The 15,553-nt window shown below is 48.6% G+C and overlaps 1 protein-coding gene across 1 annotated transcript in view; it reads left to right on the forward strand.

Annotated features, from left to right (window-relative positions):
* Window positions 1–455: 455 nt before the first annotated feature.
* The window catches only part of LOC308577850 (uncharacterized protein), a 251,839-nt gene continuing 236,741 nt past the window's right edge, over window positions 456–15,553 (forward strand). The window contains exon 1 of the mRNA XM_081178250.1: window positions 456–476. The gene's annotated coding sequence lies outside the window, so the exon portion shown is untranslated. The remainder of the gene's footprint in view (window positions 477–15,553) is intronic.

Here is a 15,553-nt window from a genome sequence, read left to right on the forward strand (position 1 = left end):
CCAATGCATCCCTGGGTGCGACCCCAGAGACCTCCGGCTGCCACCTGGCTGAGCCTTCTCATTGCCAGCTCACTTTGATGCCCTCTGTTCCCAGAGATACCACTGGAAGAGCTGCTTCCCTTAGCCAGGAAGAGTTGGGGTCCCAGCAGCCTTCCCAGCAGGCCTCCCACATTTCCTCCTCCTTGGGCAGTGCTCCATTGCAGGTCCCCGAGCAGCTTTCTGAAGAAAGGCCCCATGGCACTGGCCAAAGTGCTTCCCTCCCATCTCTGGATGAGGTTTCTTCTTCCCAGTGCACCACCCAGGGAATGGGTCGCCAGCGTGCAGCGACGTTCTCTAGCCTGCAGTCTGGGAGTAGGAAAAGTGTGATCACCTTTGCGGGGACCCAGGCTGTTTCCTCTGCCTCTAAGTCTCCAGAGGGGTCTGTCCCAGCTCCGAGCACAGCTGATCCGGCTAAAGGCGGCCAGGGGCAAGGCCAGGTAAGTCCAGATTGAGAGGTAGGGAAAGGGCTTTGGGGCTGTAATGCCCTCCTTGAGTCTCTCCAGCTGGTTTGGACAACTGCCCCCATCCCTGACCCCTGGCCATACCGCCTGGGCCTGGTGAGAGATGGAGCCCCAGAACACCTGGAGTGCACCAGGCTGGGGAAGGATGTCGTGAGGTGGAAGGCAACAGGAAGGCAGACAGCCCATCCCGGGGTCGGTCCTTTTCCTCCTTCTAGCTTAATGGCTCACCTGAGCCGCCATCCTTTAAACTGGGGAAGCAGCAGCAGCGGCTCATCACAACTCACAAGTTAGGAAGTCCTATGTTATAGTGCCCATCTTCTTGTTATGTCCTCTTGGTGGGGAGAATCGTGCCGTTTTCCTGTGGGTGGGCAGCCAGCCAGCAGCAGGCTGGCAGGTGGGCCCAGGGAAATGGCTTTGTTGGGGGAGCCTCAGAACTCGTCCTCTGCATGTTTGTTCCCTGTTGCCCCAAAGTGGGAACTGTCTTGCAATTCAGGCTTCTGGCACACAGGTAGAGAAGGGGAGCCGTTTGTCTCTTCAGATGCCTGGGAGAAGAGAGCAGTGGGTGGGGGCAGCCTCTGCTCCCCCTTCTAGAAAGGAGGCCTTTGCCAACCTGGGTGCACTTCTGCTCCATGTGGGGAAAGTGTTTATCCATCATGGACTTGGGGGGATGCTGCTGCCAGCCAATATGGGCTTTGAAGGATATTTTTTTACTGTAGGCCTGTTTATTCTGCTGCGTTTCAATGTTTGCCTATTTTTGGAGCTAGTTGTAAAGTACCTTGAGATTCCCACATAAGAGGTTGCAGGCAAATACTCTAAAAATAAGAACTCCCCCCCCCATCATGTCACAAAGTCAATTGACACAGAGCCTAGAATAATGCCAACGAGCTCTTCTACCTGGAGGTGCAACACCAGCCCTTCAACGTAGATGATGCCTTCCTGGAACAGATGGCCAAGCATGCAAAAGGAAGGGAGATAGTAGTAATGGGGGACTTCAATTACCCGGATATTTGTTGGATGTCAAACTCAGCCAAGAGCATAAGGTCAAACAGATTCCTCACTGGCCTTGCAGACAACTTCATTGACCAGAAAGTGGGAGAAGCAACATGAGGAACATCCATTTTAGATCTGGTCCTAACCAATGTTGATGACCTGGTTAGTGGGGTAGAAGTGGAAGGATCATTAGGCGCGAGTGATCATGCTCTTCTGAAGTTTACTATACAGCGGAAAGGAGCAGCCAAGCATACTAGGACTCAATTTCTTGACTTTAAGAAAGCCGACTTCATAAAACTTAGGGAAGTGCTGGGTGAGATCCCATGGACAGTAATACTAAAAGGAAAGGGAGTTCATGATGGTTGGGAGTTTGTTAAGAGGGAGATAATAAAAGCACAACGTCAGGCAATACCAATGAGACGGAAACATGGAAGGTGCCTAAAGAAGCCAGGGTGGATATCTAAAGAACTTTTAACTGAGTTAAAATTAAAAAAGGATGTGTACAAAAAATGGAAAAGGGGGGAAACCAACAAAGAGGAATTCAAACAAATAGCCAGCACGTGTAGACACAAAGTCAGAAAAGCTAAAGCACAGAATGAACTCAGGCTTGCTAGAGAGGTTAAAAGCAACAAAAAAGGCTTTTATGGGTATGTTCGTAGCAAAAGGAAGTACCATCATGAACTCCAGTATTAAAAGAACTGGCAGATGTGATCTCAGAACCACTGGCAGTCATCTTTGAGAATTCCTGGAGAACAGGCGAAGTCCCGGCAGACTGGAGGAGGGCAAATGTTGTCCCTATTTTCAAAAAGGGGAAAAGAGAGGACCCAAATAATTACCGCCCAGTCAGTCTGACATCAATACCAGGGAAGATTCTTGAGCAAATCATTAAGCAAACAGTCTGTGAGCACCTAGAAAGGAATGCTGTGATCACCAATAGTCAGCATGGATTTCTGAAAAATAAGTCATGTCAGACTAACCTGATCTCGTTTTTTGACAGAATTACAAGCCTGGTAGATGAAGGGAACGCAGTGGATGTAGCCTACCTTGATTTCAGCAAGGCATTTGACAAGGTGCCCCATGATATTCTTGTAAAGAAGCTGGTAAAATGCGGTCTTGACTATGCTACCACTCAGTGGATTTGTAACTGGCTGACTGACCGAACCCAAAGGGTGCTCATCAATGGTTCCTCTTCATCCTGGAGAAGAGTGACTAGTGGGGTGCCACAGGGTTCTGTCTTGGGCCCGGTCTTATTCAACATCTTTATCAACGACTTGGATGATGGACTCAAGGGCATCCTGATCAAATTTGCAGATGACACCAAACTGGGAGGGGTGGCTAACACCGCAGAGGACAGGATCACACTTCAAAATGACCTTGACAGATTAGAGAACTGGGCCAAAACAAACAAGATGAATTTTAACAGGGAGAAATGTAAAGTATTGCACTTGGGCAAAAAAAATGAGAGGCACAAATACAAGATGGGTGACACCTGGCTTGAGAGCAGTACATGTGAAAAGGATCTAGGAGTCTTGGTTGACCACAAACTTGACATGAGCCAACAGTGTGACGTGGCAGCTAAAAAAGCCAATGCAATTCTGGGCTGCATCAATAGGAGTATAGCATCTAGATCAAGGGAAGTAATAGTGCCACTGTATTCTGCTCTGGTCAGACCACACCTGGAGTACTGTGTCCAGTTCTGGGCACCACAATTCAAGAAGGACACTGACAAACTGGAACGTGTCCAGAGGAGGGCAACCAAAATGGTCAAAGGCCTGGAAACAATGCCTTATGAGGAACGGCTAAGGGAGCTGGGCATGTTTAGCCTGGAGAAGAGGAGGTTAAGGGGTGATATGATAGCCATGTTCAAATATATAAAAGGATGTCACATAGAGGAGGGAGAAAGGTTGTTTTCTGCTGCTCCAGAGAAGCGGACACGGAGCAATGGATCCAAACTACAAGAAAGAAGATTCCACCTAAACATTAGGAAGAACTTCCTGACAGTAAGAGCTGTTCGACAGTGGAATTTGCTGCCCAGGAGTGTGGTGGAGTCTCCTTCTTTGGAGGTCTTTAAGCAGAGGCTTGACAACCATATGTCAGGAGTGCTCTGATGGTGTTTCCTGCTTGGCAGGGGGTTGGACTCGATGGCCCTTGTGGTCTCTTCCAACTCTATGATTCTATGATTCTATGATTCTAACACATCTGCATGAGGTGCTGTTGTCACACGGCTACGACTCATAAGACATGAATGCAGGTCTGAATAGTGCCCCTTTGGAAACCCCCACCCTCCATGCAGAAAAAGAGCATCTGCCCCTGAAATCCTTTCAGTATAAAGTGTATGAATGACTGGCAGCTAAAAAACTGTCTCCTCGGCTATTTGGCTCATGTGTCTCATAGAACACTTTCTGGGAGAGCTTGCTTGCAGATAGGGATAGCGCACGGTTGGAGATCCTTTTATTTGTAATTGCTCTGGTTGCTTAAAAGGGTAGTTGGCGGATGAAGTTAATCAAGTAAACTTTAATGGTTTAACCTGCCAGAAAAAGGGCCAGTTTAAAACAGCGGCTGTCTAGTTCACAGAGTTCCTGAACAAGCCTGCATGGAAACAACGGTTTCTATAATGACTGAAATGTGCTTCATTTGCAACTAAGTAGAGCCTCTCTGCTAATGCAGAGCACAATCCACAGCTTCAGGCAAGGCCATTTATATACCCAGAATCCAGGGCAGCCTCTTCTCCTACTCCTCTGAAGTACCACCACTGCAACACCAGCGCTTGGCCTTCTGGCACCTGCAGGCTAGGGAAAGAGCTCTTTAGCACCCTGGGGTGGAGCTCCTTCTCAGCAATAGCACTGTAGGCTCATTCCCAACTTCTTCAACCAGTGCCTCTGTGCCTTCTGCAAATGTCTGGAGTAAATGTCTAGCAGGAAGTGTCTGTCCTCTCCAGGATGTTGAAATACTGAAGAAGGCGCCCAATAGCCCAAAGACGGGGGCGGAAACAGTACTTAAGGATGATCAAGCATTGCCTATGAAGGTCCAGGAGCTTGAAGAAAAACTCCAGCTGTTGCCAAAAATACTCCAGGATCCGCAAGGAAGAGGTATTTTTGAGAATCCCGTCTTCACAATTTCCGGGGACATGGCCCTCCCAGTGTTAAGGTGGGGAGGTGGGGTTGGGAGTTTGCAGATAAGAGTCAAAAGTTAAAAATGTAAAGGCTAATGGAATTCTATTTAAAAATCAAAAGTCGCTGTGGTGGTTCAAGTTATAGTGTGAGACAAAAGACAAGATGGAAAAGAAAAGATAAGGAAAAGAGAAAAGAGATAGAGAGAAAAAGAAAAAAGAAAAAGAAAACACAAAAAATCCTACTGAAAATGGTTGGTTTGTTTGTTCAGAAAAGAGAAGGGGGGAAACATTGTAATAAGTAAATAGAAAAAGGGAGGAGTGGGGATGGAAAAGTAGATATATATATATAATTCTTTAATGAGAAATTAAAAAAACTTTTTTTAAAAAAGTAGTGAATAGAAATGGATGAATAATGAGTAATAATGCATTAATAAAAAAGGGAGGGTTGTGTGTATAACTAAAGAAGGAGGAGGAGGAGGAGGAGAGAGAGAGAGAGAGAGAGAGAGAGAGAGAGAGAGAGAGAGAGAAGGGAACAAGAAAAAGGGGCAGTTTGAATTCTCCCGTGGGACCCCCAGGGCTTGGTGTCGGGTCCCTAGATGAGGGCTGAGGCGGCGGTTCCAGGAAATGGGCTCCAATGGTTCAGGCCGCCTACCTGGGTTCATAGGGCTTTAAAATACGGATAAGAAATGGACTGAAAATAAACTCAATAACATGAAGCATGGTTTTTGGTTTGCCCGCCTGCACTGGGGAGGGTCCACGCCGCGTTCTTCTAGCCCCCAGCCGGTCCCCGGTGCGCAGTTCCTCTGCTCTTTTGCTCCAGCCGCTGGTGATATAGGCTTGGGGTCGGAGCTGGGCTAGGTGGGGGGTTCCCTCTGGGCTCCCTGTCTATCCCGATCCCCTCCTATCCTTACCAATACAGTCGTACCTTGGATCCCAAACGCCTTGCAACTCGAATGTTTTGGCTCCCAAACGCCACAAACCCGGAAGTGAATGTTCCGGTTTGTGAATGTTCTTTAGAGCCCAAATGTCCGACGGTGCTTCCGCGGGGCTCCTGCAGCTAATCGGAAGCCGCGCCTTGGTTTCCGAATGTTTTGGAAGTCAAACGGACTTCTGGAATGGATTCCGTTTGACTTCCGAGGTACCACTGTATATCTTCTCGGAGCAGGGGCAATCCCATTGCCGCCTTCAGTTCTGGTAAAGCTAAGAATTGCTTGTGCCGATCTTGATGCCTTCAAGGCCGAGGCTGTCATCTGATGTGACCCAGTACTCCTATCAGAGAAGCAAATCCTCAAATACAGTCATACCTCTTCTTCCGCTCGGTTCAGGTTACGTCTTTTCAGGTTGCGCCCTGCGGCGACCCGGAAGTAACGGAACGGGTTACTTTCAGGTTTCACTGCTCGCGCATTTGCAGACGCTCAGAATGACGTCACGCGCATGGGCAGAAGCGGCAAATCGCGACCCGCACATGTGCAGACGCGGGTTGCGTTCTGCTCATGATGCGGACGGGGCTCCGGAACGGATCCCGTTCGCAACCAGAGGTACCACTGTAGTTGAAATGCCTGGCTTGTTCAATGGCTTGTCCATTTAGGAGCCATTTCTGCTTCCTGGGCTGTGCCCCCAATACTACGGCTTTTGTCTTGGAATAATTTGTATTCAACTCTTTGTTACGACACAGTCTCCCAAAGTTCTTTAGTAATCGCCTCATACCCACTTGCGTTTGTGCTAACAACACCGTATCGTTGGCATGTAGCAAAATGGATACATTCTGGGATAAATCTGAAACAGGGAAATATCTGGCCATTTGGGTTCCTTTATTACATCATTTACATAAAGGTTAAACAGCAGAATTTTAGAAAGTATTTCAAAGTGTTTAAAATGATTTAGGAATTACAAGGTTAACTTTTTAAAAAAGATATTAAATAAGTTTTAAAAGCCTGTATGTGTAACTGCTGATGATGTTGGGGGGTGGCGGCAGCTGTGCTTGTAAGACTCCCTTAAAACTGATTTACAGTGCTGGTTCTTGGGGATTGAAAGGGCACATAAAAAGGCCTTGCCCCAAATTAAAGAAAAACCAACAAACAACCCCAGTCAAACCTTTAGAAAAACCAGCCTGTGGAGCTCAGATGAACAAGTCCCACTTTTGTGCAACTTGACCCGAATGACATGCACAGATGCTCCCTTCTTTTTCTCAGCGATAGCAGCTCTTTTGGCTGAGGTGTGGCATGCAGCTGAAACAGTATTTAAGGAAGCTCAAGTATTCCATGTGAAGCTCCAGGAGCTTGAAGAGAAACTCCAGGCGTTGCCAGCAACACTCCAGGAGCCGCAAGCCAGAGGTATTTTTGAGAATCCTGTCTTCACATGGCCCTCCCTCCCAATGGGCTGATGAGCGCCGGCCATGTTGGCTGGGGCTTAGGGGAGTCCCACCACAGTCTGGAGCCCAGTTCAGTGCGCCTTTGTGGGCAGCTGGTAGCCATGCCAGGGTCGCCTTCGCTGCGTGGAAGGGGTGGCCTCCCCCCCACCCCCACCCCATGCGCAGGAGACCAGAGGCCAGTAGCAGACTGTGCATGTGCCTCTGAAGGGCACAAAGGTTTGCTGCCTCCTTGTGTGCCCATTTTCTTGCCAAAAAGAATAAAAATACAGCATATGGTTGCACATACCAGGCACCAATGTTAATGGTGGTTCTTTGGCTTTTCCTTCAGGTGAGGAACACGAGGAGGAGGAGGAGCAGCAGCAGCAGGAGGAGAAGGAAAAGTAAAGAAAATGGGGGGGATATATTTTCCTATATATTTCTATTATTAGTTCTATATATTGCTTCTTTGTCCGAAAGCACGTCAAAGTGCAAGTAGATAAATATGTACCGCTCCGGTGAGAAGGTAAACGGCATTTTCGTGCGCTGCTCTTCTGGTTCGCCAGAAGCGGCTTAGACAAGCTAGCAACATAACCTGGAAACTGTACACTTGCTCCCTCGGCCAGTAAAGCGAGATGAGCGCCGCAACCCCAGAGTCGGTCACGACTGGACCAAATGGTCAGGGGTCCCTTTACCTTTACTATTGCTTCTTTATTTAATAAAATTTATTTTAAAAAGCCTGCAAAGTGGTTTACCAAAACAAAAAACAAAAAACCCACCACAGCAGTAAAATCAAGAAAAATCAACAATCCTACTTTAAAACATACAAAAGCTAAAATATTAAAAGAGATGAAAATTACTTCAACTTCCTAAGCTTCTAGGTATGCTTGCCTCAACAAGAATGCTTTTAGCAGGTGCCTGAAAAGCGTCTAGCAAAGGCATGTGCTTTGTTGCAAGAGGCGGGGAGTTCCAAAGGGCAGGTGCTGCCACACTAAACCATGCAGTACAGATATTCTGCGGAACCTGTGGTAGCGCTTGAAACGGTTAGAATTCCAGCTCCATGATTGCAGTCATGGGATTGTTGTCTATGTTTTGACTCCACAGAGTGGGAAGTGACGGCGACAGGATGTTTGTGTTCCTGTGTTCCGTGAAGTGGGACTATTGTCCTTTGTTCTTTTTCTCTTTGCTGTCTGATGCTAGAGAGAGAGGGAGCCATGTTGCAGTGCTCCGTGTGTGTTTTTACATGTAAATCAAGTCGATTAGCCAAAATGCTGAGTTGCTGAGGTCTGTCACGCATGATCCACAAACTCTGCGGATCCCTAAGTGTGCCGGTGTCGCTTGGCATCGGTCGCTGTGATGTTCGGGCTGAAGCAAGCTTATGAAGCTCCCAAACGATCGACCAGGAGGGAGGGAACATGCCAGTCGGGCACGTGTCTCTGCCAGGGTGCTACTCGAGTGTAGGCTGAACTCCTGACGGAAACTACGGAAGGGGAGATTTTAGTGCTCTGAAAAGGAAAACATTGATTTCAAGAGCAGGCCTGCACAGCAGCAATCTACTCGCCTGCGAGTCTCATCATGATCAGTGGGACTTCTTCCCGAGCCGGCGGTGCATAAGATGGGCTGCACCCCTTGCACCCAACTTGTACCTAAAACTCTGCACCAGAGAAGAGTGGAGCTGGAAGGGACCCCTGAGGGTCATCAAGCCAACCCCCTGGGGCAATGCAGGAATCTCAAGTAGACTATCCCTGACCGATGGCCCCCCGTCTTCTGTTTTTCCTCTCAGCCAGGACCCACAACAACGGAGACTGGAGGTGGGGGGAAGATAAATTTTGATGAGGGAAAGGCAATGGGGCCGATTTGTCAGGCGCACACAGGCACAGCTTGAAGACTTTACGCAGAGAGGAACCCCACACGGGAGACACAGATACACAAGCACACAGAAGTCAATAACCCAAGAGTGGCTTCTAAGTGGGGGGTTGGCTGAGGACAGGGTGGGGCGGAAACATGTGGAGCTTTTAGACTCCAGAACTGGCACAAACAGGGATGGAACTCTGCTTCAATTCAAAGGGAGGTATGATTGGCAGGCAAGGTGACACAGCCAGTTATGTGGAAGGGAGGAGGAGGAGGGTGGGGAGGTCACAAGGGAGGAAAGAGCTCTGCCCCTCAGCTCGGAATTCTTTTGGAAGAGTGGAGGGGGAACAGAGGAAACCTTTCTTCCCTTTCAGTCTTTTCTCTCCCCCTCCTCCCCCCCTTTTTTTAAGAATACGGAATTTCCGAGGGGGAAATTCGCTAGGGATCTCGCCTTCCCCAGAAACCCCTCCACATACCTAGGGCGCGAGACAATGAGCTCGAGAAAGCCCTTTCCTTCCCCTGTCGCACCAAGCACCACATCTTTTTTTATGAATAAAAGACCCTGCTTCCCTCTTTCTGGTATGAAAGCGTATCAGTATGAACGGGGACTTGGGAATGAACTCTGTATTTACATACTGCTGCGTATAGCCCAATCAAAAGCATCGGATTTGGACAGCTAGCCAATAGCGCTTAGCGGCCTCTAGTGGACAGAATCTTTCCTGTGCCGCTGCCTGTTTCCGTTCTGCAGAGCAGCGGAGCTTCGCCAGCTTGACTGAGCTCCTGAGTGGCCGTCTGCTGAGAGAACAATGGACTCAGTCCATCAAAAGCCCATTAACTGGTTTCTATTGCCAAAAGTGATCCTTTGTTGCAAGAAATCTGTCAAGCCACTTCCCTTATGGACTGCCGGCTTAGGAAAAGCCCCTCACTTCAGAAAATCCACCCCCTGCATCAATTTCCTCCATTCCAACGCCATTCTTGCCCTTAAGGAAAGGACTCTTTCCCCCTCTATCTCCCGCCATAATCCCTCAAGCGTGAGGACACGTGTACACCCCGCCCCCGGGAAGGGCACAAAAGTGACACTTACTGAGCAGTTAGTTGGCCAAAGAAACCAAGAGCCCATCCCCAGACTTGCCCCAGGGTATGGATGTGCAGGAGGGACGCGTGTGGCGCTGTGGTCTAAACCATAGAGCCTAGGGCTTGAGGATCAGAAGGTCGGCAGTTCGAATCCCCGTGACGGGCTGAGCTCCCGTTGCTCAGTCCCAGCTCCTGCCAACCTAGCAGTTCGAAAGCACTTCCAAGTGCAAGTAGATCAATAGGTGCCGCTCCGGCAGGAAGGTAAACGGCGTTGGGAAACTGCCAGGGAGATAACGTCCATCATGGCCCCCAAGCCGGCTGCCGGACGATCCATCGGCCTCCCGTAGACACGCAGATCCAGCAATTAGGGGCACAAAGCCTTAGAAATAGACAGGCTGCATTCCTAGGCTGGTGCACCCTCTTTCAGCAGAAAACACAGCAGAAAGCTTGCATCGCAGAAGAGCATATTTTACAGACTTTATTTAGCGTAGAACAGAACAAAAGAAAACACGTCCATTCTCAGTCAGCGTCTCTGACTAACTGGCAAAAACGAAAGGAACAACAGCAGAAACATAAACATCCTGTGATCAGGACATGCGCAGACTCTGTGACTCCCAAAGCCTGCTCCCTTTTAAGGTGGAACGGAAATATCCTAACATCCTCCCCCTTTCCGTGTAACCTGTAGTACCTGTGGTTCAACCCAATTGCAACCTTTGTGTGTAAACCTTAAGTTGTTCTCTGTTAACAACCTTAGACAACAGATCAGCAGGAATTTCATTTCCTGCCATGTAGGACACCCGAATCAGTCCTTTCTGAATACACTCTCTTGCACGATGTAGCTTAATCTGCAAGTACTTGGTTCTTTGCTTGCAACTCTCGGAGTTCAGCAAAGCCAAACACGATCTATTGTCTTGATACACTTGTACAGGACATTTCACAGACACTCTGATGTCCTTAAACAGTTGCATCAACCATTCACAATCCATGAGTGAAAATGACAGAGCATTGAGTTCTGCTTTACAGGAACTTAGGCTCACTGTCGTCTGCTTCTTGCACAACCAGTCAAACAGGCAGTGGTTGTACATGTAGCATACTCCAGAAGTGCTTGTACCATCCGTGGTGTCACTTCCAAAACTTGCATCAGCGAAGATTTCAAGACCTCCAGTCTTCTGACTGGTGAACCTCAGCCTGTAGTGCATAGTCCCTTTCAAATAGCGGGCTATGCGCTTCAGAGCTTTCCAATCCTGAATCGTAGGATTGTTGGCATGTCTGCTAAGCAAATTACAGCTTACAGCTATGTCAGGTCTTGAACATCTGGCAATGAAATTCAGCTTGCCTAGAATGCATCTGTATAGCGTTGTGTCAGAAAACGCTTCAGCAGTACTGTCTACCTGGTAACCTGTCACCATCGGTGTGTCTGCTGGGTTTGCATCAACCAAATTCAACCTGGTTAATACATCAGCAATTTTCTGTGTTTGGTGTACCAGAAAATTACCTGCTTGGTCCCTCTCCACCTGCAGAGAAAGATAGTTGGATACCTCACCAAGATCCTTCATGTCAAAGTGCTCCTTCAGTTGAGCTAGGGTGCTTTGGTAGAAAGCCTGATTCTTCCAAAACATCAGAAGATCATCAACAAAACATAAACAATACAGTTTGTTTTGCCCCTCCTCCTTGACAAACACACATGGATCAGCTTTGCCCTGGTGAAAACCTAGAGAAAGCAATGTCTCAGTGAGTTTTGTGTTCCAACACCTGGCACTCTGCTTGAGACCATATAAGGATTTCCGCAGTTTACAGACCATTCCCTTCTGTATCTCCATCCCATCAGGTGGAAGCACGAACAGCTCCTCGTTCAAAATCCCGTACAAAAAAGCTGTATTAATGTCGTGGTGGGAAACATGCAGTTTCTCCTCCGCAGCGATCTTGAGCATCAGCCGAATGCTCTCATATTTGACTGTGGGAGAGTAGGTCTCGTGGTAATCCTGTCCTGGTACCTGTGAAAAACCTCTGGCAACCAATCTGGCTTTGTGTCTGACTACCTTGCCATTCTGGTCTGTCTTGGCCTTGAAGACCCATTTGCTGCCAACCAGTCTCATTCCTGGGACTACCGGTACCAGTTCCCAAGTTTGGTTCCTGTTCAAGGAATCAACTTCAGCCTTCATGGCATTAAGCCAAGGCTCAGCATCTTTAGAGGTTAACTCCTGAACCTCTTTGAAGCTTGAAGGTTCCCACACCTTCTCTGAGCTACTAAGAACAGCAGTTGCTGTCTTAGCAAACTCATCAGCATACCTCTTTGGAGGTCTGCCCTTGGTCGCCCTTTCAGATCTGCGTACTAGACGCAAGTCTTCTGGACTCATCTCCTCCTTCTTAGGAGAAAAGTGACCAATGGTGAACAGTGGTTTTTCCAGTTCATTGTCAGACGCATCAGATGGTCTGACCGAGGCCTTTGCGCTCTCGTAGTCTGCTGTGTCATCACTGTCACTGACATCAGCAGCAGCAGCAGCGCCGCCCACTGAACTGGAATCCGAACTCTGATCATCATCATCATCCTCATCCTCATCAGCTGCAGCTTTCTCATCTTTAGCTGCTTGCTTGACATCACCTTCATCCTCCTCTGGGTAACTCTGGAAAATTCCCACATTTCCCCCCCCCCCACTGAGGATTGTACTCAACACTCCTTGTGAACTTAATGGACTTAGAGTTATTCATCCATACCCTGTATGCACCTTTTTCGTACCCCATGAACAAACCATGTGCCCCACGCTTCCCAAGCTTGTTGGTTTGTTGTGTGCGTACCCACATGTCTGAACCAAAGATTTTCATGTGCTTGATGTTGGGCTTCTTGCCAAACATCTTCTCATAGGGGGTACAGCCAATGGGTGATGACAATCTGCGATTAAAGGTGTAAACCAAATTCCCCAGAGCCTCCCCCCAAAACTTATCAGGGAGATTGGCATCATGCAACAAGGTTTTTATTCCTTGCAGCAATGTCTGATTTGCTCTCTCCGCAAGACCATTCATCCATGGCGATCTGGGCGTTGACATGTCATGCTGGATTCCCTTCTCAGTCAGGAAAGCTTCAAACTGCTGAGAAGTGAACTCCCCGCCCCGATCAGTAAACAAACAGGAAATACGTTTACCGTGCACATTCTCCAACCAAGCACAGAATTCCTTAAACTTCGGAAACGCTTGTGATTTCTGTTCGAGCAAATACACATGAATGTACCTGGAAAAAGAATCAATTAGAATCATGAAATACCTTGCTCCTCCTAAAGAGGGCGCAAGTGGCCCAACCAGGTCCGCATGCACTAGCTGGTAGGGTTTGGAAGCCTGCCTGCTAGACTCCTTGCCTTTTGGAGCAACCTTCACCTTGTTCTCTGCACAAGATACACATTTCATGTGAAATTTACAGGGTTTGATGTTCAAACCTTCAACCACCTCTGGCATCTTGGCCAGTGCCTTCCAAGAGAGGTGACCAAATCTTCGATGCGCATCGTGAATGCAACCTGCATGAAGAACTTTGTTAGATTGTGCAACACAACAAGAATCAGCATTAGATACAACAGCAGTGTCGTCATAAGTTATATGGAACAAACCATCCATAAACTTTGCATGCAAATAGTCCTCTTTGCCTTTACTGATGACACAAACGCTCCTCTTGAAGGAAATCTGAAAACCACGCCCAGTAAGCTGTTGGACGCTAAGCAAGTTGCTCGCCGCTCCTGGAACAAAAAGTACATTACTGATGGTAGTGTGCAGACTTGCAAGTTTCACTGTCCCTTCTCCTGCAATTTGCAACGTCCTTCCATCAGCCAGGTGGATCTCACCTTCCTGAGGCTTGAAGGAGATAAAGAGGTGCCGATCCTTCGAGATGTGGCGATTCGCACCTGAATCAACAATAAATCTGCCTTTGGCTGTTGGAGCAGTCTTTACAGCAAGCAAACCTTTGTTTTCCAGCGGCGTGGGCTTTTGCAGCTTGCCCCCCTGCTCCTGGCCAGCAGACTTGCCTTTAGCCTTTGGTGAAGCTGTGACAGCAAGCAAAACCTTGCTTTCCACTGGCGTGGGCTTTTGCAGCTTGCCCCCCTGCTTCTGGTCAGCAGACGTGCCTTTAGCCTTTGGTGAAGCAGTGCCAGCAAACAACGCTTTGTTTTTCCCTGGCGCGGGCTCTTCACCCTCCCTCTGCTCCTGGCCATCTGCAGACGCCTGCCTGTGTTTACCTTTGCCTTTCCGGCCTCTGCAAAGGCGATGACCTTGGTTCTCACGAGAAACAGAGCTCTCAGCTGCCGACTCCTTGGCTCCCCCTGGAGGCTGGAATGCTGCCTGGGATGACGTGATGGTCAGCTCCCCCTGCAGCTTGCAACCGGTGCCCTCAGCATCCCTGCATTCACTCGCATTCTGGGAAACAGCTAGGACCTCCGATGCAGTCAAACTCTGGGCTGGGATTACTGGCAAATCAGCTTTTTTTCAAAGCATTCCACATTCCACGTGCAGTGGTGTTGCCAGCCAGCGTCTTAATTTCCTCAAGAGATACGGATAAGACTATTACGTCTATCGCTTTCGAATCAGCGGCTTTCCATCTCTCTGTCAGAGGAACTGGGGGGGGGGGGCTCAAATACAGTATGCCATACCCCAAACTGACGCAGCAAACTCTCACACCATTTTGCCCAGGTTTCATAATTCTGCCCATCCAACTTAGGGCACTGAGTATCTCCATAAGCTTGGAAAAACTCCATTTCCAGCCTTTGCTTTTAGCCGTGAGTCTTTTATGCCTTCAAAGACTCCTTATCTTGGCAGCTCATTAATCACGAAGCCTCTTTGGCGCAGCTCCCAGGCCAATTTAGCCTTGCCGGAGATCAAAGGCTCCTTGCCGAGGTAAAACAGAAAAGCGTCCCTTTCTTTCGCTTTCCCCACAACATACCTCTCTGACGCAGTCTGTTGCAGCTTTTACTCTCCTGTAGGTGCTGTGAATCTGGGCCCGAAACCTTGTTCTTGGGAAACTGCCAGGGAGATAACGTCCATCATGGCCCCCAAGCCGGCTGCCGGACGATCCATCGGCCTCCCGTAGACACGCAGATCCAGCAATTAGGGGCACAAAGCCTTAGAAATAGACAGGCTGCATTCCTAGGCTGGTGCACCCTCTTTCAGCAGAAAACACAGCAGAAAGCTTGCATCGCAGAAGAGCATATTTTACAGACTTTATTTAGCGTAGAACAGAACAAAAGAAAACACGTCCATTCTCAGTCAGCGTCTCTGACTAACTGGCAAAAACGAAAGGAACAACAGCAGAAACATAAACATCCTGTGATCAGGACATGCGCAGACTCTGTGACTCCCAAAGCCTGCTCCCTTTTAAGGTGGAACGGAAATATCCTAACAGTTTCGTTGCGCAGCTCTGGTTCACCAGAAGCGACTTAGTCCTGCTGGCCACATGACCCGGAAGCTGCACGCCGGCTCCCTCGGCCAATAAGGTGAGGTGAGCGCTACAACCCCAGAGTCGGTCACGACTGGACCTAATGGTCAGGGCTCCCTTTACCTTTAGCTTTACTTAAGAGGTGCCTGGACATGTTTGCCTGTGTTAAGCTTGTACTGAGTGAGAAGTCTGGACATGTTTGCCTATGGCCTGTCCACCGTCCCTCAGACCTGTGGGAATGTTCAGGGATGCAGGAGAGGATAGATTGT

Source organism: Podarcis bocagei (genome assembly GCF_964188305.1).
Source record: "Podarcis bocagei genome assembly, chromosome: W".
In the NCBI taxonomy this organism is placed as follows: domain Eukaryota; kingdom Metazoa; phylum Chordata; class Lepidosauria; order Squamata; family Lacertidae; genus Podarcis; species Podarcis bocagei.